This window comes from Panthera uncia, assembly GCF_023721935.1.
Source record: "Panthera uncia isolate 11264 chromosome A3 unlocalized genomic scaffold, Puncia_PCG_1.0 HiC_scaffold_11, whole genome shotgun sequence".
NCBI lineage: Eukaryota > Metazoa > Chordata > Mammalia > Carnivora > Felidae > Panthera > Panthera uncia.
Genome location: NW_026057578.1, coordinates 70,898,842 through 70,904,190, shown reverse-complemented (window position 1 = coordinate 70,904,190; position 5,349 = coordinate 70,898,842). Strand labels below are relative to the sequence as shown.

At 39.6% G+C, this 5,349-nt stretch overlaps 1 pseudogene; it reads right to left on the bottom strand.

Moving 5' to 3' along the window:
• Window positions 1-3,795: 3,795 nt before the first annotated feature.
• On the bottom strand, window positions 3,796-4,910 carry LOC125936011 (RNA polymerase II subunit A C-terminal domain phosphatase SSU72-like; annotated as a pseudogene).
• Between the last annotated feature and the right edge of the window lie 439 nt (window positions 4,911-5,349).

The following is a 5,349-nucleotide window of genomic DNA, read 5'->3' as shown; positions in this document are numbered from 1 at the left end:
AGAGAGAGAGGGAGACATAGAATCTGAAGCAGGCTCCAGGCTCCGAGCTGTTGAGCTGTCAGCACAGAGCCCGACACAGGGCTCCAACTCACAGTGAGATCATGACCTGAGCTGAAGTCGGACGCTTAACTGACTGACTGATCCACCAAGGTGCCCCTATCTTAGGCATATTTTTAAGAGATCCATTAGAACCTTTACTTTTATGAAATTCATTTATATATGACATGTTTTTATATAATTATGGGGGATAAAATGTCCCTGAAGTAACTGCACTCTCAGAATGTGATGAAAATTCACCTCCAAATACAGAAGCACATGAACACATTGCTTTCAGTTTCTTTCTGTTTGGCTTTAACTCCTGCCTGATCAAAGAAATTAGAACTCTATAAATTAACAATTTATAGAATTAAAACAATTTTTTAAAATAATTATGGATGTAACTAATGAATGAAAATCCTACTTTATGCACTGTGTTATAATAAGCATTAGTGGTTGAGGAGGTTATAAACTAAAATAAAATTAAAAACAAAATTAAAATAAAATTTTTAAAAAGGTACTGGAATAGCCAGTTAAGAGGTTCAGAGGCTAAAACAACAAGGGAACCAAGGTCAGCAGCAGGACCCTCCAAACAGATGTGGAAATTGAATGGATATTTTTTAATGTTTATCTATTTATTTTTTGAGAGACAGAAGGGGAGAGGAAGAAGGAGAGAGAGAATTCCAAACAGGCTCTGTGCTGTTAGCACAGAGCTCAACCTGGGCTCCATCTCAAGAACCATGAGGTCATGACCAGAGTTGAAATAAGAGTCAGACACTTAACCAACTGAGCCACCCAGATGTCCCAAAACTGAATGGGTTTTTGAAGGATGGATGTGTAGGGAGATGGGAATGAAAGTTCCAGATAGGCATATGCCATGAGCAAAGACTATGAATACTTTGCATATATGAAGAATAATAGAGTAGACCAATTTAGCTGGAGTAGGAAATCCATACAGGAAAAATTCAGTAGATTAGGTCCATTTCACTAAATGTACTATGTACATTTACTTAAATGTCAGGCTGGGGCATTTGACTTGTTCTGAGAGCAATGAAGAACTATTTAAAATTCTAGGGACATGATGAAAGCAGTATTTTAGGAAGATTGATTTGACTAAATGTGTAGAGTAGATTACAGTTGAGCTTCTCAAGTTGTAAAATGCATATGAAATCACCTGGGATCCCATTAAAATGCAGATTCTGATTCAGTAGGTCTGGGGTGTAGGCTAAGATTCTAACACAATGCCAGTGATTCCCAGACTATTGGTCCTCAGACAGCACTTTGAATAGTGGAGGATTAGGGTATGGTTCTAAATTCAAGATATCCCCTGTGGTCTAATATTGAAGTAGGAAGAGAAAGCATGCCATAAGGAAAATAACTTTTTTTTTAATACAAAGAGATATAGCTAGAAAGTTGATAAATAAATTACAAAATACTAAAATTATTCTATTTGCCTTATAAGAAGGCAAGAAAGAAAGAACCAAAGAACAACAATGGGTTGGAAAAATAGAAAGTAGTCAAACCATAATAATAATCACATGCAGTGAAATAGATTAGAGTCACACATATATAGTTAACTGATTTTCTGACAAAGTCTCAGAGACAATTGGGTGGAATCTTCTCAATAAATGGTACTGAAACAATTGGATATTCATGTGCCCCATCCCCCCCAAAAAAGAACCTTGCACTATGTTGAAAAATTAACCAAACATTAATCGTGGACCTAAATGTAAAATGTAATAAAACTATAAAACTTCTACAAGAAAGCTTAGCAGCAAATCTTTGTGACTTCAGTTTAAACAAAGATTTCTTTGCTTACAACACCAAATGCACTATTCATTAAAACACACACACACACACACACACACACACACACACACACATAAATGGATTAATTTGGCTTCATCAAAATTCAAAACTTATCTTTCAAAGACACCTTTAAGAAAATGAAAATACAATCCACAAACTAGGTGAGAATATCTGCAAATCACGTATCTGATAAAGGATTTGAATCCAGAATTTACAAAGAACTCTCAAAATTCAATGAGAAATACAACCACCCAATAAAAAGAAGGGGCAAATTAAAAAAAATTATAATAACTTTTTTACAAATTTATGATGCTAGTCTGTTTACCTGTTTGCAAGAATAGACATTTCTCATTCAAGCAGCTAAAAAGAAAGTGAGGGCTATAAAAAAAAGAACATAAGAGTGGCATCTGGGTGGCTCAGTTGGTTAAGCATCTGACTCTTGATTTCTGCTCAGGTCATGAGAGCATGGTTCATGAGATCAAGTGCCAGGGCAGGCTCTGTGCCAACAGCAAGGAGCTTCCTTGTGATTCTCTCTCTTCCTTCTCTCTCTGGCCCTCCCCCCAATCATGCAAGCCCTCTAGCTTGCTCTCTCTCAAAAATAAATAAACAAACAACAACAACAACAAAAAGAGCCTAAGAGAATCTTACAGAAACAAATGCAAAAAGTATGGTACAATGCCCCCCTGGGGAAATGGAAAGGAACCAGACACTGCTCTCTCAGCCTCTCTGCTACATGCTCTCCCATCTTCTCATGCTTCCTTCTTACTCATCTTCAGTTTGCCCATTAGGACTCTCACTCCTGACTCTGAATAACTTTCAGTTGAAGTGCCCACCACCATCTTACTGCAGGCTTGTAAGTCTCGGTTCAAGTTCTCAGGAGAGAACCAGCTTGGACCAGTCTTTGGATTGGTCATGAAGGTCAGGAGTCCATCTCTGGTTCAATCATCTATTACCTAGACAGAATCTTTCTTATAAGATTTCAGGTTCTATAAGTGAAATGAAGATGGACAGTTGGGCATGGTAAACAAATAGATGAAAAAATCTGTCAAAATGACAGGTGGGAAGACTCTCAGGTTCAGCTGAGGTCTCTATTGTTTGCATAACATATGTCAAGTACTTCCCTTGCTCTAAAGGCATGTGCTTTTCTGAGCATGTTAAAACATTGAGAAACCAAAAAAAAAAAAAAAAAAAAAAATTGAGAAACCAGTTCTGTCAGCCCTAAGGTATCTTCCTCCAGAGTATATGAGTTGATGAAAAATTCACTGAGGTTGAAGAAGCAGGTGGTGAGGTCTGTTCCCTGTGTTGTTTTGCATTCCCTTCCCCTAGCCCACACGCATGAGACAACATGGGAGTGCTTGTGCCTCACATGAAAGATTTTCAAGAGAATCACTTGTAGAGCTTGAAATTTGGGGGTATGTGGGGATTGTTGTCTCACTTTGAAAATGCTAAAAGGAAAAGGCTGTGGCTACATCAGCCAGAGACGGAAGAGCCAAGGGAGTGAAGGGCAGGAGAGAGGGATGCAGTCCCGGGAGTGAGCTGCCCTCAAGCTGATGTGGAGGTGGGTGGGACTTGAACACAGTACAATCCTACAGGAAGAAACTAGCCTGGATTTAAAGGGTTCCTGCCCCTTTAAGGAGCAATAATATCTCAAATGTGTAACTTCTAATGTGGATTAGATTTTTCCCTATCTAAGAATTATCTGAGGGGTGCCTGGGTGGCTCAGTTGGTTAAGTGTCCAACTCTTGGTTTTGGTTCAGGTCACAGTCTCATGGCTTTGTGGGTTGGAGCCCTGCTGTGCTGACAGCCTGCTTGGGATTCTCTCTCTCTCCCTCTCTCTGCCTCTCCCCCACTCACACTGTCTCTCTCTCAAAATAAATAAACTTAAAAAAAAAAAAAAGAGAATTATCTTAAATTATGATTGCTGACCAAGATTTTGTAGGGAAGGCTGAATCTTCAGAGCTCGTTTAAATGGAGAATGGGGATGGGGGAGGGGAGTCTTGCCTGCACCCTTCAAGTCCAACAGCTTCTTTATTTTTTTCATTTTTTATTTTTCCTAATAAGATAAAGCCCACTGCTTTATTCTGGTTATTTGTACATTCCAGCAACTTTTGGGGGGAAGGGAAAGAAACTACAAAGAAAGACACAGACATATGGGGGGAAATATACTATAAACCGTTGTTTTCATTTTTGGTTAAAGAAAAAAAAACTTTATAATCAATATCCCACTCATAAGATAGAAAAAACTTGATGTTTTTAATGTGGCATTTGTGTCTATCTTCTCATTTCATATGTACAGTTTATTTGGGTACTACTACTATCCACTGGCAGAATACCTAAAAGCAAACACAAATATCAGAAAGGAAAAAGCATTAACACGAGGAAGCTCAAGAAGATGGGTTCAAAAGGGTGCGCCGCCCACTGGGCACCAGGCCAGGCAGGTCAGTCGAAGCAGACTACGTTCACGAAAGCCCTGTGGCTCTTCTCCAACTCCTGCAACAGCTCATCAGTCTAATTCTTCATGTTTTCCATGTGCTGAATGCACCGGCATAGTTCACAGATGAACGCCCCAGGGTGGCCTCTCCATGGCTGCCCTGGATGTCCACATTGCACACTGGCTAGCAGGTCTCCTGCTCTCTGGAATTGAGATCTTCAACCATCTGGTGGGTTGGTCACTCTCTCTTCACAGGTGAGGATCTGATCAAACAGATCTTTACAGTTCTGGAGACTTTCTGGCCAGGACTTGATTCTCTTACTTCTGTCCAACATATGTAAAATGCTATTCTGTCCTTCCTAAGGAGATCATTGTGCATCTGATCATACACAGTTTCAAAATTCTAAGTATCTGGCTTGTCATGTGTCATTCCTGAAAACTTGACATGAGTTCCTGTTCCAAAGAACAGGACACTGACTTCCCATTTGCTGAGGATGTTGTGCGCCTCCATGCTCCGTTCTGGTTTCTCCAGCACACCAACACCACCTGCAGCAGCAAACACTGCAAGGCGGCAGTCACATGCACTTGATGTACCCCCTGGCAGGTTCTTTAAACCAATGTTGCAGTAAATGCAAAATTATGTCACCCCAATGGTGGTTGTGGTCTAGCAGCCTAAAAACAGAACTTGGAATTAAAGATTTGTTAGTTTTTCAGCTTCAATTTCTTTCTTGATATAAAACTGTGTTTCATGTGGGATTTAGAACCCAACACAAAGCATGATAGAAATGATAATGAAGTAGATCTTTAGGAAAGGGCTTTATGAATCAAGAAAGAATGACAAATCAGGGAAAGAAGGAACTATATATTCTTCCATAAAAGTGACACGAGATTTCCTAATGAAAATTTATGACAGACTGAAGAATGGAGAAGCTAGCCTAATGGTATCCTGTACTTTGAGATCATCAAGTAAAGGCAATCCTGCAGCCTCAATTTAGCTTAACTAAACTATGTGAAGATAAGCACTACCTCAGCCCCACGTTACCTTCGGCAAGGGAGCCCAGAAGCTGAAGAGG